General features: G+C 40.2%; 1 protein-coding gene across 2 annotated transcripts in view; it reads right to left on the minus strand.

The window, feature by feature from the left end:
• Positions 1 to 24380, minus strand: part of LOC126297793 (terminal uridylyltransferase 7-like) — a 181570-nt gene extending 157190 nt beyond the window's left edge. Inside the window, exon 1 of one of the 2 annotated variants that reach the window (XM_049988998.1) lies at positions 24136 to 24380. The gene's annotated coding sequence lies outside the window, so the exon portion shown is untranslated. Of the gene's footprint in view, positions 1 to 23793; positions 23968 to 24135 lie in introns of those variants that run through there. The other variant, XM_049988999.1, reaches the window with a different exon arrangement.
• Between the last annotated feature and the right edge of the window lie 644 nt (positions 24381 to 25024).

The following is a 25024-nucleotide window of genomic DNA, read 5'->3' on the forward strand; positions in this document are numbered from 1 at the left end:
CCTTACTGAGTCCCAAACTTTAGCAGTGGAAGTGAGCCAATTAATAGAAGTCATGAATTCCTGCAAGGAGTTCCTTTTCTGTTCTTTTATCACTCGTCTCACTTTTGCTCTTGCATATCAGAAGCACAAAAGTTTTCGATGGTCAGATGGTACTTGAATTTCTGCATAGCTGTGTGTGCAGCTCTGAGTATCGAGCAACATTTGTCATTCCACTAACACACAGGCCATCCATCTGAGGTGGTTGCTAGACAGGAATGGAACCAGCAGCAGCTTGTTGGATCTCACAGGTGATATGGTCCAAAATCGCCTGGGCATAACCCCGTTGTTTAAAGATGGCCTGCTGATTGTACTGTGACCAATTTGCCTTTTGGACCATTCATCTTTATTGTCATTTGTTGACTACCATCCGACTCAGCAGATGAATCCACACTGGAAAGTGGTCACTGGAATGCAAATCTGAGGCCACTTCCCACTGAACTAAGTCTGCAAAAACTGGGAAGCATAAACAAAAGTCAATGCCTACAATGACCCTATAGCTGCGCAGAGTGTCTGTCTGACCAGAGTTCGAGAGGCAGACAGACAATCTGACCAGAGTTCAAAAGGCAGATATTCTCTGAATGGATAAGACACTCAATAATTTGACCCCTGGAGGAATTGGTAGAAGAACCCCAAAACACTGTGTGAAATGACCACCACCATAAGGAGTGCCCGGAAGAGTTGTGGCACTAGATTTGCATCTAACAGATCATGAGGTGGAAGATGTAAAGAACACAATTTCATTTTAAGTGGTGTGAGAACATCCACTGCAAGTGCTTGTATGGCAGTAGTAAAAGGGACAACAGAGGAGTAACATCTGGCACTGATGAAAACAGATACACCACCCTTGGCCCTGTCTCCAGTAACATTGTACTTCCTGTAGGAGTGGTAGCTCCTTAATGCAACTGTATCCTCTCTCCTGCGCCAGGAGCTTTAATTGTTCCAAATGTGATCAGTATCTATTTAAGTTCCACTGCAACACAGAGGTCCTTGTGGGAGCCATTGATTATTGTCCTTGTCATTCTTTCTCAGTGGAGATGATAGGCCTGAGAGGTCAGAGAGCTCATTAGATGGTGCCCAGCCCTCTGGTTCCTCCATGTGAATATCAATATCCTTGACATTAAAGTCACCATTGGAAAGCGAAAGGGCTCACTGATCTGAAGGTTCACCTGCCACTTTCTTTGGTTTGGAATGACTTTTTGTGTGATGTTTTTCCTTACATATGGGAGGAGCTGCTCACAATGGTAGAGGATGGCTTAAAAGGTTGCTGATTGTACCAGGTTTGGGGATAGCATTTTACTACTATAGATATAAGAATATACAAAATTTCATGATTAGTAAGACCACAAGGCCTAACTGGCAGAGTGTGGCACTCCAACCTCCATACCCTGTCCCCTCTCCCCCTCCCCTAATCATCAGATCTTGCAAGACCTACTCAATCATAAAAACCCATTGAAAGGACGTAAGGGAGAAGAAGACTCTTGTTTCTTCTAAACATTCACCATGCAGTATAATATACTGGGCTCTACTGGTTCAAAATTCAACAAGTCAACTGCACACCTGAAGTATTAGTTCTTGACTGACAATATGATAAGCTTGTGGAAACCAAGAAACTGGACTTGACCTGTTCATCTACAACCTCTATTTGCAAAATGTTCTCTGTAAAAAAACCAAGCTATGATTCATAAAGTAGTTTTCACTCTGTGTGTGTAATTTCCTTAAGAGATTTTTTTCATACAGAAACAATTTACATGTTTAAAGTATGGTCTAGGTCCCTGCAACAGACAGAGGTTAGCAATTTTGAGTTGCACATCTGTGGATCCATTCTTTTGCTCTTTTTCCTAAATAAGAGTAACCTGTGCTCATTTCTAATCATGCAGGACTATTCTTTACTCAAGGAATTTCTCAGTAAATATTATCTATGGAAGGGACAAATTCTACAATGTAAAATGTGATAGAGCTTCTGACTCTCTCACTTTGAGTACTCTTAATGTTTTTCCAATACCAAAAGTGTTTATTTCAATATTTCATTTCTGAGTGTGGATGAGGGTCAAACACTGGAATGGTAGTACCCTCATCTGCAAATATATTTTTAAATGTGTAATTTAAATTTTCTTCTTTCTGTCTGCTGTTTAATTACACTGTACCGACTATTGAGATGTCTTGCTGCCACGATATACAGGGTGAGTCAAGAGGAAAGATACGTGTTTTGACGGGTGCTAGCATTACTGATTCTGAACAAAAAACTTGATGTGACATATGCCCTATTCCGAATGGTTTCCGAGACAGAACACTTTTAATGTACATTTCCATTTACTTTCCATATTATCACTGTCATTGTTTACAACGTACAACAGTAAGGAAGTTGAGAGGAACATTTCGATACAGGACGCTTGTGGTCTATCAAGTCAGAAAATGATCTCAAACTGACCTACAAAAAGAAACAAAGCTACAGCACGTGAACTGTTAGTCCTAGACAAAAAATAAGAATTTTTTTGTAGCAAATTTAATTTCATTGTGTAATGATAGACGTTTTTGTTGCAGTGCTCTGTTTTTGAGTTATTAAAGAAAAAGATACAAAAGTCATATTAAACATGTTCTATCTTGGAAACCATTTGCAATAGGGCATATGTCCACATGAAGTTTTTTGTTCAGAATCACTAATACTATCACGTCTCAAAGCATGTACCTTTCCTCCTGTCTCACCTTGTATGTATACATAGCCCATTTAATGTGTCTCCTCCTCCTCATCTCTATCCATCTCCTCCCCCCCTCCTCTCTCTCTCTCTCTCTCTCTCTCTCTCTCTCTCTCTCTCTCTCTCTCTCTCTCTCTCTCTCTCTCCCCCCTCCTCCTCCCCCACACACCTTTCTCTCTACCATCATCTCCTCCTCCCCCTCTCTTGTGACCATCTCACTCCCACTACCCCCTCTTTATCGTCTCATCCTCACCTCTCTCTATGATCATCTCATCCTCACCTCTCTCAGTACTGCATGTGGTATGTGTGGATAAGCATTGTCCTGTTGAAAAATGGAATTGCAATACTGTCACATGTGCCTCTCCAAAACATTGGAACAATGGATGCCTCCCCAGGTCACCACTACACTCACCAACAATGGTCATCCAGGGTAGTAGACTTTGGCATACATCCCTTAACCTCTCTCACAATAGTAATATCACAGCAATTACTGTTAAGGGAACACCTTATCACTAAGTACTATTTCATTAGGAGCTTTACGTTAAACAATCCACAGAATACCTTTTTGTATACATGTTCTAAAATGCAGCCAACAATTAATACATAGATGTCATGGGAAAAGCTAACGTGGAAAACATTCAAAGTGTCAAAACACCTGCAACTTATTTGTATACAAAAAATTGAGAAAGCTTTCTGATACAATAGGATTATGTTGCCTACCTCATAACTGCAAAAAATTAAACAGCATAGAAAATAATATATTAAGAATGTTCTAAGTGCCATACCAGAAAACTAATTGATTCTAGGTGCCAATAAAAAGTTTTTGTTTAAAGTGCCTTTAATACAGGGGCACTAAATTTTGTTTGTGCTAATACAAGTACAGAAATAAAGCAGTAGAATTTTACCTCTTAAAACTGTAGTCAACAAAAACCATCCCTCATTTATTTTACATTTTTTAACAAGAGAATAACAAAATGAAATTCATGAAAACATCTGTGCCAATGAGGGCAAAATGACATCATCAAGAGGTCTTTGTTTTGGAACAACATAAACATGGCTAGTCTTTCAGATGAAGTACAGCATGCCATACCTCTGCACGGTCTTCCCTCTTTTGAATACACTGTGTTTTTTTTCCCTTTCTTCTGTACACGTTAGAATACCTACTGTACAGTCTTCCAGCACACAAATGCACAGTTTATCAATGTGTGTCAGGTCTTTTGTTCATCTCCTAATATAGATGATGCTTCTTTCTTTCTTTCTTTCTTTCTTTCTTTCTTTCCTCCTCCTCCTTCTTCTTCTTCTTCTTCCTCCTCTTCAGTTCAAAGACTTGTCGATGCAGCTCTCCATGATACTCTATTCTGCACAAGTCCTTTCATTTCCCGTAACTACTGCAATCTACATCCATTTGAAACTGCTCAATAGTCGAGCATTAGTCTCACTCTATAATTTTTCTCCTCACAGTTCCTTCAAATATGAAAATATTTCTTGTCAACCTAAGAATGTATCATACCAACAGCTATTCTCTTTTAAAGAAGTTGTTCCAAAAATTTCTTTTTCCCAATTTGATTTAGTTTCCTCTTATTATTTATTCCACTCACCCATCTCACTTTCAACATTCTTCTGAAGCACCTCATTAGCTTTTATACTATTCTTGTTGGACCTGTTCATCAATAGAGTTTTGCCTATTTACAGGGCAATGCTCAAGACAAACACCTACAGAAAACATCTCCTAGTACACAAACTTATATTTTAAGCTAACAAAATTACCTTTTTCAGACGCATTTTTCTAGCTACTGCCAGCCGGCATTTCACATTATCTCTCTGTTTCAACCTTGCTGTGGTAGGGTGGGTTTTGTTTCTCAATTATACGGACAGCAGTGGTCTACATGCAACCCCATCAGAGGTTTATCTGTAGAGAGACCAGGTTAATTTATGGTTCCTGGAGTAGGAAATAAACTTTTCACAGTCACACGAGCAACAGTCTGGATGAAAACTTCCCCAAAATCTCCCACTCCCCCGCCCCCCCCCCCCTCAAACCAGTCCTAAAAATCAATAGGTCTCCACTACAGTGAGGGGATCGTCAGTAAGGTAAAGTTCTGGTTCCAGATGAAAGGCACGATGCTGAAAGAAGTGCATAACACACGACTTTGCGGCCGGAAATTTAAAGCCGTGTGCTAGAGCACATGACAGCACCTTGTGGATAGCTCCCTGTGGGCATCGCTCAGCAACACCAGTACTGGCGGAGCAGTACGAAATGCAGAAGTCATCTGTATACAGAGAGGGTGAGACGGATGGCCCTACAGTTGGTGCTAAACTGCTAATGGCCACTAAAACTAGAGAGACACTCAAAACAGAGCCTTGCAGGACCCCCATTCTCCTGGATATGGGGGGAACTATGGGAGGCACCAACTTGGACACAGAAAGTAAGACGCATCAGGCAATTCTGGATAAAAATCAGGAGTGGGCCTCTGATACCCCACTTGTATAATGTGTCAAGGATACAATGTCGCCAGATGGTGTCAAACACTTTTCGTAAATCAGAAAAGACGGCAACAAGGTGTTGGCGTCTCGAAAAGGCTGTTCGGATGACAGACTTGAGGGACACAAGATTATCAGTGGTATAACGGCCCAGGCGGAAGCCGCACTGGTACAGAGCCAGTAGTCCACGACTCCAGGACCGGACCCAACCCAACCAAACCAAACCAAACCGCCGACATATCATACGTTCCAGCAGCTTACAAAAAATGTTGGTGAGGCTGATGGGCCGATAGCTATACACACCAAGTAGGTTTTTGCTGGGTTTGAGCAATGGTATGGTGGTACTCTCCTGCCAGTGCGATGGCAAGACACCATGGCACCAGATCCAGTTGAAGATCACGAGGACATGTCGCTTGTAGTCAGACGAGAGATGTTTGATCATCTGACTGTGGATCCGATCGGGCCCAGGAGCTGTGTCGGGGCAATGTACAAGGGCACAGAGGAGCTCCCACCCTGTAAATGAGGCGTTACAGGATTCACTGTGGCATGTAGCAAACGAGGGAACTTTCTTTTCCATCCGCCGTTTGAGGATGATGGCTGAGGGATAGTCCTCTGATGAAGAGGCTCGAGCATAGTGCTCAGCAAAGCAAAGTGCTCAGCCATTGCGTTTGCGTCGGTAGACAACAAGCCATTGATGTTAATGCCTGGGATACCTGTTGGGGTCTGGTACCCAAAAACTCGTTTGATATTTGCCAAAACTTGGGAAGGTGATGTTTGGCATCCAATGGTCAACACGTACCTCCCCCAACACTCCTGTTTCCACCTTTTGATAAGCTGGCGAATGCGAGCACAGAGCTGTTTAAAGGGTATGAGGAGCTCCAGGGAAGGGTGCCTCTTATGCCACTGTAGAGCTCGCCAATGCTTCTTAATTGCCTCAGCGACTTCCAGTGACCACCAAGGCACTGTCTTTCGTTGGGGGCACCATAAAAAAATGAGTGATCGTGTTTTCCGCCACAGAAACGATTATTGTAGTCACCTGCTCAATCAACACATCAATGTTACCATGTGGGGGAGATTAAATAGTGACAGCAGAGATTAAAGCGTCTCAGTCTGCCTTGTTTAAAGCCCATCTGGGCAGGCGTCCAAGGACCTGACGCCAGGACAGTGACAGGAAGATTGGGAAGTGGTCACTACCACACAGGTCACCATGTGCTCTCCAGTGGATAGATGGGAGAAGGCCAGGACTACAAACCGAGAGATCAATGGCTGAATACGTGCCATGTGCCACATGGAAATGTGTGGCAGCCCCAGTATTTAAGAGGCAGAGGTCGAGTTGGGACAGTAAATTTTCGACATCTCTGAATCAGCCAGTACGATTTTATGAGTGTTAAAATCTTCCAAAAGCAGGAAAGGTTTAGAGAGTTGATCAGTCAGTGTAGCCAATGCATTCAGGGGTACTGCACCACATTGCCAGGAACCAGGTTTCCTGAAGGGCAATTCAGAAAGCAGGTGTAAAGCAACAGTTGGTGTAGTCACCCAGGCAGTGGAAAAAACTGCCGCAATTCCACTGGAGGATGACTTTATTGTGAGGCTGGGAAGGCATGACGCACTCGAGGAGGCAGGTTATGCCTCAGGGTCACCTGCTGCCTCCGAGTATTTGTAGCGATTTCTATGGTGGATGAGGCATCAGTGAGAACCAGGTCTGCAGGGGACACTAAGATCTCCACTGCATCCTCAGATGCAGATTTAATAGGGAGTTGTGGTGTTGGGGCACCAGAGGGTTCTGTTTCTTAGCAGACTTCTTCTTAGTTTGCTTGCTCTCTCACTTCTCTTTAGGGGCTTGCTGGGATAATCTCTCTGAAGCTGCTTCAGGTACGGAGAGGGACCGTGAAGCTCTTCGTCCAGTAGCTTTTGGCTCCTTAAGCTAATGGCTAGTGCCCGCCATGGCATTAGTGAAGACCTTGGGAGAGAGGGCCCCAAGGGAACCCTTCGACACAAGAGGAGGCAGAGGAGGCTGTTGCTTCTCCAGCAAGGGGAAGGGGACCAATGCCCCTGCATTTGGGGGGGGGGGATCCTTGCTCCCAAAGTAGGTGCTTTGGGAGCAACAGAAGAAGATTTAACCCTACCACCAAAGGGAAAGATGTATTCTGGTGGCCCGGATGGCCCACTGTTCGTGTTACAGAGTGAGGAACCACTGGCACTTGAGACGGCGATGGTGAAGTAGCTGCAGCATTATCAACATCAACGGAATTGGGTGTAATGTTTCGAATTCATGTGTAGCCTGTGTGTAATTCAACCGATCCAGGGTCTTGTACTCCACGATTTTCTGCTGCTTTTGGAGTATTGGACAGTCTGGCGAGCAGGGGGAGTGATGCTCTCCACAGTTGAAGAAAGTGGGAGGTGGCACACATGGAGTATCTGGGTGCAGTGGATATCCACAGTCTTGACATGTTGTGCTGGAAGTGCAGCAGGAAGACATGTGCCCGAACTTCCAGCACTTAAAGCACCGCATAGGGGGAGGGATGTATGGTTTAACATCACAGCGGTAAACCATTACCTTGACCTTTTCAGGCAATGAATAACCCTCGAAGGCCAAGATGAAGGAATTGGTAGCAACCCTGTTGTCTTTGGGTCCCCTGTAAACGCACCGGATGAAATGAACACAACGCCATTCTAAATTGGGGCAGTGCTCATCGTCAGACTGCAAGAGGAGGTCACAATGGAAAATAATCCCCTGGACCTAGTTGAGGCTTTTATGAGGAGTGATGGAAACAGGAATATCACCCAGCTTGTCACAGGCGAGTAACGCTCAGGACTGGGATGGGGATGAGGATGCTGTATGAATCAAGACTGCGCTGTGTCGCATCTTGGACAGCACTGTCACTTCTGCAAACTTATCCTCAATGTGTTCAATGAAAAATTGAGGCTTTGTAGGTAGAATAGAGTCCCCATCGGTTCTGCTACAGACTAAAAACCTAAGTGATTATGACTCCACTCCGACCAGGGGCTCTCCCCACGGGTGCCACCCAGCCGCAGCAACGGCCAACTGGCATGATGGCCCTTGCCAGAAGTCCTGATGCCCCAAGAAGACAGGCATCTACTCCTTGGCATAAGTGGGGACTTTACAGCTCAGGCATCAGCAGAACGGTCCCTGTATTGTTAAGGGGCTACCACCAAATGAGTACTTTATGGCCCTACCATAACAGATTGGCTACTGTGCTGGATATTGGGTGCAGAAAAATCCAATATTGCCATTGGGGAAAAGAGGACAAGAGACAAGAGAAGACGACGACACGCCCCGGAAAGGATCCCCGTCCAAATAGTTGAATCGCAGGTGGAGATGCAAAGCCATGACAAGAGATTCAGGAGACTGAATCTAAGGGCACTCGTGCACAACATAAGGTGTCCTTCCCCATGCCGCCTGCACTTCTATAGAATTTTGAAAGTGGCAGGTCAAACCATAGAATGGGACCTGAACTCATGGGGCCGAAAAGTGAGAGACTCCTTTTAGTTGCCTCTTACGACAGGCATGAATACCTCGGGCCTATTCTAACCCCGGACCCACAGGAAAGAATGTTTCAGGAATAGTAGCACACTAGGCTTGCGTATACACCAATTTATACGGGCACCAGCACCAGCAACTAGCTACGTAGGGAGGTATATGCTAGTCGGAGTTGAAATGCCTCAACAATCCATAGCCAGCAAACTCTGTCTTCAGGGGGCCTGCTGTCCATGCTAAATCTAAATGTGGCTGACTTAGTATCTACCAACTGACAGGCCACCTGCTGGCTAACTTCCAACCTCTGCTGGCCACCTACTCCGGGGGTCCACAGTTCGAGCCTGTGCCATGTATCTGCCAACCCAACATCGCCTGTGTGGGTACAAATCACCAATGTGTGCCACCACTGACCACCACAATGAGGACCACAGTTTGAGTATGCACCTCCCCCCCCCCCCCAAGTGCACCTCACACCAAATTATTGCGTCGCCATCTGCCTACACCAGCTGACGCACACCATCTTGTCTGCAGACTGAGTCAGCTCCACCACCACAGTGCTGACCGAATCACTTCACCCAGCAGCTGCTCACTGCCCAGAGGGACACCACATATCAATGCAACAGAGAAGGCCATTGCTGAGCTAAGCATGCTTCGCCACCTGAGTCCAGTCTGCATCTTGGGAGCATTGGCTACCATCTAGTACCACAACTACTGTATTTTGACACATAATAAAAAAGAGCATTTAATTAAGAAGGGACATGAGACAAACATTTGGTATCCATCCATGACACCACTGCAAACACAACTACACCTAGGGTGGTGAAATGCAAGCCTTCCAGACCACTAGCACACCAGCTCCAACACCCACCAAAGATGTCATCCATCCCTAACTTCTACACCCTGTTAAATTGACCACCAATATGTTACAGAAGTATACCACCATCAGAAGATAAAAAGGTCAATATAAATTTTTAACACCTTCAATGTTCATTATTAATGTTTACTCAATGAAATTCCATCAGTTACTATGAACTGTGACCTTTCTGGCAATAAATCATGAATCCAGTTACACAGCTGAGACAACACACCATACACATGCAGTTCGACTATAAACTGCTTGTGAGGTACAATGTTAAAAGCCTTCTGTAAAGCTAGAAATATGGAATCAATTTGAGATCTCCTGTTGATAGCACACATTACTGTGTGTGAATAGAGAGCCAACAGCATTTCACAAGAATGATATTTCCTGAAACCGTTCCAACTGTGTCAACAGATCATTTTCCTTGAGGTAATTCATATTTGAACATGGGGTATGTTATAAAATCCTACACCCAATTGACATGTCTTCACCCATAACTTAACATATTTGAAATGGATCATGTTTGCGGAGCATATGTTAGAGTTTGCTGTAGCATGAACTTGTGTGGGAGATTTATGTTAATAAATGCATTTGTGAAGTGTTGTTAGTGATTCGTTGCACCCACTCAATGCTACTTCTGAGAATAATATTGAAAGAGTTTGTGGCAGTTTGTTAGCGAGTTATTTTGACTATGGCAGTTACAGGCAATGGACACATTTTTGGGTTTGCGTGGTGTACTGTTTATGGTTGAAGTTCTTTAGTGTAAGATTGACCAATGTTGCTGCACCCTGGACCAAGGATCAGTATATGTGGCATTTTCATGAAGAGAACGTATGGCATCCTACTGGAAGTGGTTCATAGTATGAAAAGTCTAGGCTGGCCATCCGACAGATTGTATTGATGACATATTTTTGCTATTGTTACATTTACGTGTGAGCTGACTTTTATTGGTAAGTATGTTTTTTAGTGTAGCATATATGGTGTGCCACCTGTGGTCTAGGGGTAGCATCTTTGACTAATAATCAGAACTTCCTTGGTCCTGGGTTTGAACCTCACCATTGCTGATTGCTTCTGGCATAAAAAGTACCCTCGTTCTGCCAACAGCCTTGTCAAAGAGAGCAGAGGAGTGTACAGCAGTTCAGGGCACTCTCTTTCCCTTGGGGTGGGAAACTGTCCCTAAAAGGCAGAAGCATCAGCAATGATCAATGGCATAAGGATGCAGAAGGCAACAGAAACCACTGCATTAAAGATACAATTTACATCCACAGGAAATGTGGCCAGTAACTGAAGGGAAAAAAGGGTCTAATACTCTCTCCATTGGCAAAACACTGAGAACTAAGACCCCGTTTAGATCTCTGGGAAGGGACTTTAAGGGGGAGGTGACCTTGAGAAAATGACTGATTAACCAACGAAAATGTAATGTTCTACAAGTCAGGACCTGGAATATCGTAAGTTTGAACATGGTAGAGAAGCTAAAAGATCTGTATAAGGAAATGTTAAGCCTCAATCTACATATAGTGGGGGTCAGTGAAGTGAAATGAAAAGAAGACAAGGATCTCGGGTCAGACAAGTATAGGTAATATCATCAGCAGCAGAAAATGGTATAATGGGAGTAGGATTTGTTATGAATAATAAGACAGGGCAGAGAATGAGTTACTGTGAATTGTTCAGTGATAGGGTTGTTCGCATTAGAGTCAAAAGCAAATCAACAATAGTTCAGGTATCCAAGCCACCACTGCAAGCAGATAAAGTGACAGAAAATAAATGAGGTTATCGAACTGGTAATTCAATACATAAAGGGACATGAAAATCTAATCGTCATGGGGGACTGGAATGTGGCTTTAAGTGAGGGAGGGGAAGAAGGGGTTATGGGAGAATATGGGCTTGGTATTAGGAACGAGAGAGGAGAAGGACCAACCGAGTTCTAAAACAAATACCAGTCAGTAATACCAAATACTTTGTTCAAGAATCACACGAGGAGGTGGTATACTTAGAAAAGGCCAGGACATACAGGGAGATGCTGGAAGATTTCAGTCACATTACATCATGGTCAGGCAGAGTTTTCAAAATCAGACACTGCATTGTAACACATACCCAGGATCAGATGTAGACTCTGATCACAATACAGTAGTGATGAAGAGTAGGCTCAAGTTTAAGAGGATAGTCTGGAAGAATCAATGTGCAAATAACTGAAATACAAAAGTATTAAAGAATGAAGAGAGTCACTAAATTCTCTGAGACTATATATACTACAATAATGAATAGCTCAGTAGGGAGTTCGGTTGAATAGGAATGGACATCTCTAAAAAGAGCAACATCATTTCCGTCTATATCACAAGGTCTAAAATATTTATTAGACCAGTAGCTCAAGCCAGTAGTCAGATAATGTATTCAGTACTGCTTCATGAGACTTTGGCCTTACTGCCAGCAACTTGAATGTAATTTTCCTCAGTCATTACTTGGCAAAGCTGCCACCCATCACCATCACATTATTGCAGTGTTAGCCTTTCAAAACTGTTTTGCCTATGCACACATTTGACACATATTGTACACAACTCCTCCCTCCCCCCCAATCTCTCTGCACAGTAGATGTGAAGTGTTTGTTTATTCCAATCTGTAATTGTAAATGAAATGATGTAAACTGTCTTTGCACTGTTATACTGCGAAAATATTGCCAACTGTGAAAACTCTCATTCCAATTGTACCAACTAATTGGATGTCTTGCTGCCACGATATACGTATATACAGTCCATTTAATGTGTGTCGTCCTCATCTCTGTCGATCTCCCTCACCTCATCTCCCCCCCCCCCCTCCCTCTCTCTCTCTCTCTCTCTCTCTCTCTCTCTCTCTCTCTCTCTCTCTCTCCCCCGTGTGTGTGTGTGTGTGTGTGTGTGTGTGTGTGTGTGCGCGCGCGCGCGCGCGCGCGCGCGCGCGCGCGCGCGCACATCTGATGAACAAGTTTATTTGATGTCTTAATGTTATCTAACAGACTACTTTTCAACATCCCCTTCTTCTGCTCAAAGCCTATTCTACGTAGTGAATAACAATTTACACTAATTAATTTTCTCAGCAATTCATAATATGATGTGTAGATGATAGCTTTCCAGGGGGAACACAAAATCTGCAACTCCGCTGTGAATGCTCTTGAAAATATTGCAAATTTTAAAATTTTCCCAGTGAATTGAATGTTCAAACTAATTTTGGGCTTGCAGCTGGTATTCACTCAATAAATCCCACAAAGTTTCAACTGTTCAGCTGCCTGTCATTCTCATATGAGCCATTGAAGACTGACAAAGACATCCTCCATTCTGCAATACAAAGTATGTTGTGATTATTCTGTGCATGCATCAAACTCAATTTGATACATGGCTTACATATCCCTGATCATTAACTCAACATTTAAAAAAACTGCGTGAGGACAAGATGGACCATATAAAAACAGAAGACATTTCCAGAAATCCTATTAATGAAGTTTCCAGTTGACTCCAGCAGGGTCACATGCTGCCACTGGACTGCCAAAAAGGCTGCTTCCCCTCTTCAAGAACCTCATGTCTCTACGGTTTCTCCACAGACAACCCACCATTGTGGTTGCAGCAACAGTATGGCGCGCTGTATTGTTGAGGCACTCTAGCTATCCCCACCTTGACAAGGTCCATTTGACAGTATGAGAATGCTTATCAGTATGCTGTTGCACTACCTCTAGCCTGGACGTATGCACTAATTCAGTTGGGAAGGGTGTGAAAACAGTTTTATTCTCTCCTGAGAAAAAATGAGAAGATTCTCCAGAGGAGGTTTTCAGAGCAAAAGAACATATCCTGAGAAAGTTCTCAATTTCATATGAATAAAAAATTCAAATAGTAGTCTCTGATTGATGAAAGAAGGAAGTACAAAAACGTTTAAGGAAATTTATGAATACAGAAATACTAGTAAGTCACTTAGGAATGAAATAAATAGGAAGTGTGGAGAAGATTAGGAAAAATGGTTCCATGATAAATGTGAAGAAATCAGAAAATCATTGGAAGGATGGACTCCGCATACTAAAAAGTCAAAACAACCTTCAGTGACATTAAAGGCAAGTGTGGTAACAATAAGAGTGCAATGGGAATTCCAATGTTAAATGCAGAGGAAAGGGCGGATAGGTAGAAAGAGTACACCGAACGCCTCTATGAGGGGGATGACTTGTCCAATGACATGATAGAAGAGGAAACACGATTCAGCAGGAAGAGACAGGACATACAGTATTAGAATCAATATTTTAAAGGTGCTTTGGAAGACTTAAGATCAAATGAGGCAGAAGCAATAAATAACGTTCAATAAGAATTCCTAAAATCAACGGGGAAAGTGGAACAAAATGACTTCACGTTGGTGTGTAGAATGTATGAGACTGGCATTACACAATCAGACATTCAGAAATACATCATCCACACAATGCCGAGTATAGCAAGAGCTGGCAAGTGCAAGATCATTGCACAATCAGCTTAACAGATCATGTCTCCAACTTGATGACAAGAATCAGATACAGAAGAATGTTAAAGAAAATTGAGGATCTGTTAGATGACGATCAGTTTGGCTTTATGAAAGATAAAGGCACTAGAGCAGCAATTCTGGCATTGCAGTTGAAAATGGAAATAACACTCGAGAAAAATCAAGAGACATTCATTAGGTTTGTCAAGCCTGAAAAAGTGTTCAACAGTAGAAAATGGTGCAAGATGTATGAAATCCTGCGGAAAATAGGGGTAAGCTATAGGGAAAGATGGGTAACATACAATATGTACAAGAACCAAGAGGGAACAATGAGATTGCAAAACCAAGAATGAAGTGGACTCATTTAAAGAGGGTGTAAGACAGGGATGTAGTCTTTTGTCCTGGCTGTTCAACCTATACGTTGAAGAAGCAATGATGGAAATAAAAGAGAGGTTCAATGAGGGATTAACATTAAAGATGAAAGGATCTCTATGTTAAGATTTGCTGATGACACTGCTACTCTCAGTGAAAGTGAAGAAGAATTACAGGACATTCTGAATGGAATGAACAGTATAATGCGCACATAATACAGACTGAGAATAATTCGAAGAAAGACAAAAGTAATGAGAAGTAGAAGAAATGAGAACAACACAGAGCGTGACATCATAATTGGTGATCATGAAATAGACAAAGTTAAGGAATTCTGCAACCTAAGCAGCAAAATGACCTCTCACAGCTGGATCAACGATTAAATAAAGAGCAGAGTAGCACTGGCAAAAGGGCATTCCTGGCAAAGAGAAGAGTGCTAGTATCAAACATAAGTCATAATTTGAGGAAGAAATTTCTGAGAGTGTGTGTCTGGAGCACAGCATTGTATGGCAGGGATACAGGGACTGAGAGAAAACCAGAACAAAAGACAATCGAAGCCTTTGAGATGCGGTACTACAGAAGAATGTTGAAAATTAGATAGACTGATAAAGAATGAAGAGGTTCTTCAAAGAACTGGGAAGGAAACGATTAGATTAGATTAATACTTGTTCCATAGATCATGAATACGGCACTTCGTAATGATGTGAAACGTGTCAGGTTAATAAAAGAGGTCTGTACAAGATATTACATTACACAAAATATTGCATGACCCTAAATGTTTTTCCCCTTCATTTATATCTAAAAATTCAGCCAATGAGTAGGAGGAGTTGTCATCTAGAAATTCTTTTAATTTATTTTTAAATGTTAGTTGGCTATCGGTCAGGCTTTTGATGCTGGTTGGTAGGTGACCAAACACTCTTGCAGCAGCATAATTTACCCCTTTCTGTGCCAAAGTCAGATTTAACCCTGCATAGTGAAGATCATCCTTTCTCCTGGTGTTATAGCTATGTACACTGCGATTACTTTTGAACTGGGTTGGATTATTAACAACAAATTTCATAAGTGAATATATATACTGTGAGGATCCCTAGATCCTTAAATAGATGTCTGCAGGATGACCGTGGGTGGGCTCCAGCAATTATTCAGATTACACGTTTTTGAGCAATGAATACTTTTCTACTCAACGATGAATTACCCCAGAATATGATGCTATACGAAAGCAGTGAATGAAAGTAGGCATAGTAAGCTAATTTACTGAGATTCTTATCACCAAAATTTGCAATAATCCTAATAGCATACGTAGCCGAACTCAGACGTTTCAGCAGACCATCAATGTGTTGCTTCCAGTTTAACCTCTCATCAATGGACACATGTAAAAATTTTGAAAATTCTACCTTAGCTACAGACGTCTGTTCAAAGTCTATATTTATTACTGGAGTTGTGCCATTTACTGTACGGAACTGTATATACAGTGTTTTATCTAAATTTAAAGAGAGTCCGTATGCTGAGAACCACTTAATAATTTTGTGAAAAACATCATTTACAATTACATCACTTAGTTCTTGGTTTTTGGATGTTATTACTATACTTGTACCTTCAGCAAAAAGAACTAACTTTGCATCTTCACCAATGTGGAATGGTATGTCATTAATGTATATCAAGAACAGTAAAGGACCTAAGACCGGACCCTGTACTTGATAGGCTCCCAGTTTGAGGAATCAGTTGTTTTAACATTACATGAACCACTTATTTCAACTTTCTGCATTCTTCCAGATAAGTAAGAATTAAACCATTTGTGCACTGCCCCCCCCCCCTCAAACCATAATGATTTAGCTTATTTAAAAGAATTCCATGATTTACACAATCAAAGGCCTTTGAGAGATCACAAAAAATACCAATGGGTGATGTCCGGTTATTCAGAGCATTTAATATTTGATCAGTGAAAGCGTATATAGCATTTTCTGTTGAAAAGGCTTTCTGAAAACCAAACTGACATTTTGTTAGTACTTTATTTTTACAAATATGGGAGGCTACTCTTGAATACATTAGTACTTTCTCAAAAATTTTTGATAGAGCTGTCAGAAGAGAGATTGGGTGGTAGTTGTTGACATCCGACGTATCCCCCTTTTTATGCAATGGTTGTACAATGGAATATTTCAGTCTATCAGGGAAAACACCCTGCTCCAAAGAGCTATTCCATATGTGGATGAGAATCCTGCTTATCTGTGGGGAACAAGCTTCAAGTATCTTGCTGGAAATGCCTTCAATTCCGTAAGAGCTTTTACTTTTCAGTGAGTTGATTATTTTACTGATTTCAGAGGGAGAGGTTGGTGGAATTACAGTTGTTTCAAATGGCACAGGTATGGCCTCTTCTAGTGAAGATCTAGATCCTATTTTCGCCACAACATTTAAAAAATGATTATTGAAAATATTTTCAATTTCTGATTGTTTGTTAGTACACTTATCATTCAGTTTTATGGCACTGAAGTCTTCCTGTGCTCTTGCTTGCCCTGTTTCCCTTTCAATAATATTCCAAATTGCTTTAATTTTATTATCAGAGTTACTGATCTCAGACATGCTTCTGGACCTTTTTAATAACTTTTCTTAGTACCGCACAATAGTTTTTTATAATATTGAACAATTTTGAGGTGAGTACTCCCTCTTGCTGTTAAACACAGTTCTCATTTACGGTTGCAAGATATTCTTATTCCTTTAGTTAGCCAAGGTCTTTTATATGTTTTCTTGGAATTATGTTTAACTATTTTCTTGGGAAAACAATTTTCAAATACCCTTAAAATGTATCATGAAATAAGTTATATTTCAAGTTTGCATCAGGTTCGTTATACACTTCATCCCAGTCTAGCTGCTGTAGGCTTTCCCTAAAGTTTGTAATATTTACATTGTTAATTGGATACACTGCTTTGAAATTCTGATTTGATATACTGCATGGAGCTATGTCATGTACTGCAACTAGCTGTGCACCATGATCTGAAAGACCATTCTCAACATGATAAGCATTTATGTCCTTAAACTTATCTTGGTCTATAAAAAAGTTATCTATCAATGTCCTGCTGTTCTTTGTTATCCGAGTAGGAAAATCAATGGCGGAGCTCAAATTGAAAGAACTGAGTAATACTACAAGGTCATTCTTCCTATCACACTCTTTCAGGGAATCAACATTGAAATCCCCACAAATGATAATTTGCTTCCCTCTGACTGACAGATAGCACAACAAAGCATCCAAGTTTTCTAGAAATAGCTGGAAATTCCCTGAGGGAGACCTATACACTGTTACAATTATGAAAGTGCCATCATTTACCAGAATGAGATTTTCACTCTGCAGCAGAGTGTGCACTGATATGAAACTTTCTGGCAGATTAAAACTGTGTGCCTGACCGATAACTCAAACTCGGGACCTTTGCCTTTCGCGGGCAAGTGCTCTACCATCTGAGCTTTTGAAGCACGACTCACGCCCGGTCCTCACAGCTTTACTTCTGCCAGTATCTCGTCTCCTACCTACCAAACTTTACAGAAGCTCTCTTGCGAAACTTGCAGAACAGAACAGTGACTGTCAGCATCTCCATACACCTTTTTCAACCTCTTGTGGATGTTTCCCACAGTATCGTTTTTACAACACAGGAATTCTATGACAGCACATTGCTTCTGACAAATGTCAAGTGTAGAAGCCATCTTGAAGACATGCTGCGACGGCGCCACTCACGGGAACAGGTTGAACTGAGTTTGAAAACAAGCAGGAAGGATGTATCTACACACCATAAAACTTTCACACATGCAGAATGAAAACTGTATTTTTACAAAAATTGTGTGCATTTCTTTTGGAGTGACCCCGGTAACATTCTTTTCTGAATAGAGCACATCTACTCCTATGAAAACAGACAAGTTCTTCTAGTTGATGTTTCAGGATGTTCAACAAGATCAAGCACATGAAGAATGGGAACAGGGCATGTATCATTAACTATACAGTAACATTGTGTTCTGTTGTAGTTAGTTCATCGATTACCCCAGACAACCACAGATTGGAACATTTACAAGCTATATTACCTTGATAAGAAATGAACTTGCTGTTTGATAATATAAGGTACAATTAACACCAATGGCAAGCATATAATCTTTTGAACCAAGCCTGAAAAGAATGAAGAGACTGTAGCCAAAATAACTGATTCTGTAATAATCCTCTTTACCAAAATGATGATGAGTCCAGAGAGTTAGCAGTTGTAAAAGATTTTGGAAGCATGAAGGAAAGGTAGTTTGAAAGAAAATGGTTGATTTTACACAATGTAAATGAAACTTACTGAGATTTTAAAAGCAAATATCAAGAAACTAAAGTAGGTTTTTCTACACTGGATTCACTTCACTCTAAATGGTTTGTTTTAGCAGATGCTAATGGGACCCTGTAAGTATCTGTCTGTATCATTCATCAGACTGTCGTTTTACAGATTAATACGGTTCCATTTGAAGAAAGATATAATGATCCCACAAAACTGATAGTACGTGAAAACCTGGCCTCTTATGTATGCTGTGGCACTAATGGATGCCCTCAAAAAAGGAACACTACTACATTTCCTTAATATATAGATATCAACTGGTACAATACAAATGATAACATGTACCATACCAAGCAACATGCCACAGTGGTTAGCACACTGGACTTGCATTCGGGAGGATGACGGTTAAATCCCGCGTCAACTCATCCTGATTTAGGTTTTCCATTATTTCCCTAAATGCTCCAGGCAAATGCTGGGATGGCTCTTTTTAAAGTACAAGGCTGACTTCCTTCGCCATCCTTTCCTAATCCGATGAGACCGATGACCTCGCTGTTTGGTCTCTTCCCCAAAACAACCCAACCCATGTACTGTAAACACTGCTGAAACTGATAATCTTTCATCTAAATTGGAAAAAAATTGTTCCACATTCTTAGGGTCTCAATTAAAATATTATCACACTTTAAGAGAAGTGCAAGAACACCACTGTACACCTAAAAAATGCTGAATGTGAAAGATTGGCTGAATGTCTGTGTCAGTTACTTTTTCCATGATATATCATAATGGATACATCATAATGATGTGGAACAAGTCATTTTACATTCATATTGCAAATTAATTGGTGCATGTGGTTACCTTCTGAACATTTCCAAGTAGGTTTTATTTCTTTCTTTTCCCAAAAAGAAAAGATATACAGGTGTGGGTTAGTCACCTTTTACAGAATAGTTGTCAAGAATAAACTTTCTCAGATTATTTTCAAATTTTACTTGGTTGTCTGTCAGACATTTTATATCACTGGGTAAGTGATCAAAAATTTTTGTTGCAGCACTGTGCACCCCTTTTTGTGGGAAAACTTCCATGTGGAGTAATGTATGTCTTTTTCCTTCTGAAATTATAATTATGAGCATCATTGTTCCTTTTTGAACTGTAATGGATTATTTACTACAAACTTCACGAGGGAATAAATATACTGTAAAGCAGTAATCAGGAGGGAATATGCAGTAGTTAGAACGCCCAACTCCTTAAATGGACGTCTACAAGATGATCCTGGGTGAGCACCACATATTATCCCTACAGCACTTACTGTGCAACAAAGCTTTCTTTCTTAAACATGGGTTGCCCCAGAACATTATTTAATATGACATTGTTGAATGAAAATGTGAAAAATATGTCACCTTATCAATTTCTGTCTCCCCAAGGTTTGCAATGATCCTAAATGTAAATGTGGCACAACTAAGTTGTTCTAGGAGTTCCAAAATTTGCTTTTTCCAATTTAAATTCCCATCAATATGGATACCAAAGAATTTTGAAGTTTCTACCCTACTTATTATTTCCTCACCATGTGTTACATTTATCACTGACGTATCCCTACATACGCAGAACTGAACATGTTGTGTCTTCTTAATACTGAGGGCGAGACCAATCACAAAAAACAGTCAATGATACTTTTAAGAACATTGTTTAGTGTTTCTTCTGTTTCTGTATGCATGGAGAGAGAGTATTTGCTACTGGGTAAACAGTTACATTTGTGCTTTATCTGATGACATGGGCCATGCCTGAATGGTGCACAAAATGCAAGAAACCATGACTGAATTTATCAAACAAACAATATCAAATGCTACAAAAGAAACACTATTTTCGTAATGGCTATACAGACCAATAAAAATAAACTTTTATAAACCTATGTATTGTTCAAAATGAATTTAATATCAAAGTTGATTGGTCATTCTTTGCAAACACCCCAAGAAAAACTGAGCCTAGTGACACAGGACAGACAGTTAATAGGATAGCACAAAAGTTAATTTTATTACAACCCCTAGGAAATTAAATACTGTCTGCATCAGGTTTGTTTCAGTATTGTAATGTTAACATCAATGTTAGGTTATATTTTTCTTCCTGAATAACCTGTAAACCATACACATTCTAACCTTGTAGAACTTCAAACAATTCCTGGAACCAGAAGTTTCCACTACTTTAGGTCAATAGATTGTTTAGGCAACTCTGAAGCAAGGACAGTCAGTAGTGATGTGGGATTGACATTGAAATATAATTCACAGAATAAATTAGCATCATTTGTGAGCAAAAACAAAAAGAATTGCTAACAAACTTAGCTTGTAAATATTCCAATCTGTAGTCATGTAGGATAATCATTGAACTAAATGCAAGAGAACATGATAGAAATGTATAATTTATGAATGCTTCAGGACCTTTGCTGCTATTCCATTGCTCCAAATAAGATGTATTTGGCCAGTTCCCATTCCTCATTTTTGTGGACTGTCCTGAAACATCAACTAGGAAAATTTACCAGTTTTCAGAGCAGTGTACATACTCTGTCCAGGAAAAAAGTTACCATTGCAATTAATGTCTATTCTACATGATGCTGTTTAAAAAATATGGAATTACATAGACTTTTTTAAAAAAATACTATTAGTTGAATAAATTTCTTTAGTAAGTTCATTCACTTAAAATTTCAGTTATGCCAAAAATATAAAACCCTCAACATTTCAATTGTTTATTTTAGGTTCTCACGAAAAACACTAAAAGCCATATTTAATTGCAAAAACAAGTAATTAGCCTTTAAGGGATTAGAAAACCATTACTTTTATTTTCCCCAAGTGATAACCCATGCTTTGAGGATTGCTCACAAATAATTTTTACACGGATTATCCCTTTTCATGTATATGATATTCGATGTAGGGTTCAACTATGATTTTAACCAAATAAAAAATGAAGTAGTTTTTTCCTTCTCTTGGTGGGTTTGCGTAAAGGTGTGAGGTATTTTTTCTACAATCTTTATACTATCAACTATAGAGGCTAACATTGCAATTTTACATTGTTTGGATATTCAATAAGCACTCGCAATTTATTTTAAATGATTGCATGTGTCCATTGTGTCATCACAATGTTAAAAACAACCAATTTTTCACACACACACACACACACACACACACATACACACACACTTATGATTACTTATCTCCACAGGGAGAACAAATATGCCAAGAATCATCCAAATCTGAGATGATGGGTGATATAATACTTTTTTTTGTTGAACTGACCCAATGGTGAATTGAAGAGCACACCTCATGAATAGGAGTCTAGTATCTGGTAAAACACACATGGAAAAACAAACTATTATAATTCCTGGGAATGGGTAACTGAAAATTTCAAAATGAAATGCCACTAATTGATGGCAAAACATCAATCAACTCATACGTAACATTTAATGAAAATTGGAGACCTGATGGGAATAATATCAATGTGGGCCACACTCACAACTGGCAGATCTTTTGGACAGATGGAAAAAGTCACAAAGATTGTCAAAACCCTAACTGCTTGACACTTGGAGACAGAAAGCAACTTACAAAGTTACAAGAACCTGCTCAGAGTGATGAAGCTAGGAAAATGCTATGACATCTACATATCACTTCCATTGTGACCATGAAGACAAGATTAAATTAATTACAGTCACTGAAGCAATCAATCTTCACCCTCTACATATGGATGTAAATGGAAGAATCTCTAATAACTTGTAAATTGCGAAGTATCATCTCCCATGGACTTCAGTGTTTTGCAGGGTACAGATTTAGATAAGTAATGAATGGATTGCAAGTCTCAGTTCAGTTACTGAATAATTGTTTCAGATTATCACCAACTAATGTGGAAATTCTAAAGCTTGCTCCTAATACTGGTAAATTGTACTGGGTTCACGGGAGCAAAGTACAAAATCATCAGTCCTCATTCATGAAACAAGTTTACGAAGAATGGCACTGCAAGCAACAAGTGGATTGAGGGAACTGTCCAATTCCACCCATCTGCTTTGACCTGTGACGCAACGGTGTTGTGGTGTGTGACATCACATAAGCGCAGAGTTTTTGAGTTGGTTGTGTTTGTAAAGGTGGTGATGTTATATTTGATGTTGCTCTCAGGTGGTGGATGTGGACGTGCTGAGTTTAACATGTGGTATTGGGTTCATTTGAGTTTTAGTTGTCATCTAGCTAACGTGGTTTTGAATTTTATTTTGCTGTGCGAAAATAAGTCTAATTTTTAAACTGCTTTTTTGTTAGGTAGGGATATGACAGTGAAGTTCATAAGTGAATCATTACCATCCGAAATGGCCGATGATTCGATGTCGGCCATACAGATGTTCAGTCTTACTGTTGAATGTGTTAGGTGAAATGTTTGTGATAAGTTGTGTTTTAATTGGTGTAGTGAATATGGTGTATTTGGGTTTTCGAGTTGTTCGGGGTTTGGTTCCACTTTTTGATGTTGTGGGTGTTGCTTTTTGGTATCGATAGCTGCGGTTGAACTACATAGGTCAAAGGAAATCTACTGTTCCGCTTCTTGGGGTTGTAGATGTTTATTTCTAGTATTGGCAGCTGCGGCTGAATTATACAGGTCAATGGAAGCATCCAGTTTCTGTGGTTTTGTTGACGTAGCAGAATGCTGTAAAATACATTTTTTTTATATTATTTGTTTTGGAATGGTGCATTGCTCTTTTATTCATGTATATTTAGCTTGTTCCAAGCCTAAGCCCCACTTTCCTACAGTTGTTTCATTACTTTAATTTTACTTTTGGAGTAAGACATTATTGTGTCATTTTTATTTTTATTCGTGTTTGTTGGTTTTTGAATGTAGTGATGTTATTGTCATCATTTTGTATATGCCGGGAGTAACCATTTCCGCCGTATTCATGACATCATGAGTCACAGCAGACGGTTGGAATCTGACACTTCTGTAATGCCCAACAAGTTTCATCTTACTTAGTGTGTGGAAAATAATGGAACAGAAATATCTAGAACAATGGGAAAGCTAAAAATGAAAAGCAGTAGCAGGAAAGAGCTGAAGTGTGAAACTGGTCCTCCCCTCACCCGAAATCTTGGTCATTACCTGTTCGTATCGCCACTCACGGTTAATTTCCTGAGGGTCGTTATTCGCCATTCGTATCTTACTGACATTAGCCCACATCTAATTTCACTCGCAAATAATAATTATGATTATTACTACTACACTTGTGTGTACTCGTTTTAAATTCAGGTGATTTCCCTATCACACCACGAAATTTATCTTTGGAAAAAGCTGGTGGGGATACAAGGGCAGCGGCGTGGAGTGGGGTGAATGTTGATATCATATACAACATAAAAAATAATGCCCCTTCAGCTGCATACACAATTGTGCGCAGTAGATAAAAAACAAGAGATCATAAAATTTATATCGGACACTGAAACTTACCGATTTTAAAATTCACACGTATTACCACTGTCAATTAATAAAACTTCCATTGCGGAGAGATATAAAACTTATATAAAAAAAAGGAATCATAATAGTCTAAAATCGTAACATATCACAGCCTAAGCCAGTCGTCAACTATAAAACAATTATCCCCAACACACTTCACCTGACTGAAACTAGTGTACAAACATAACTGAAAACTATGCCTATTTCAAAGATATTCATGTTCGCAGACGGACAGAGATAAAGAGGTTAGAATACTTCGAACTACCTTGGTCAGACATCACCGCAGACAGTTCACGCAGCGATCCATATATCAGCGTCATATCAAAGCCATTTACTTGCACTGTTCACTACCCTTATACTCCCACAGTCTAAAAAAAATGGCTAGTAAACATCAGATGTCCTGAGCTTTTGCAGAAAGACATCTTACGTTTAATCAACAACGAGAATGTTTTTTTCACTGCAAGTCCAGCCAAATCAGTGAATATGGATCGTAGGAAACTTTTATAGAACGCAATAACTATATTGTTTAACGTACCAAATAAGTTATCACAACTATAGCTGAAGGCAAAAACACACAGACGTGACGATAAAATGGTAAAAGCAATAAAATTGTTCTCCAACAGAGAGGAAACGAATTCAACAGCTGTTACTACAAAAAAAAAAGGATCTTCAGAGCATTGGCTTTGGAAGCAAAAGTAATTACATGTATTGGAAAGTCGACTGAAGCATAAGAATGTGCGAATCATTAGACACCATAAAAATGTTTATGTGTCAAGAAAAGTGCCTATCTTAATAAGAACACAAAACAACCGACATATATGCTTCTCATGCATGAAATATGTGCTTATATTCTCTTGCTTACAGTGGAATAAGTGGAAATTTT

This window comes from Schistocerca gregaria, chromosome X (genome assembly GCF_023897955.1).
Source record: "Schistocerca gregaria isolate iqSchGreg1 chromosome X, iqSchGreg1.2, whole genome shotgun sequence".
NCBI lineage: Eukaryota > Metazoa > Arthropoda > Insecta > Orthoptera > Acrididae > Schistocerca > Schistocerca gregaria.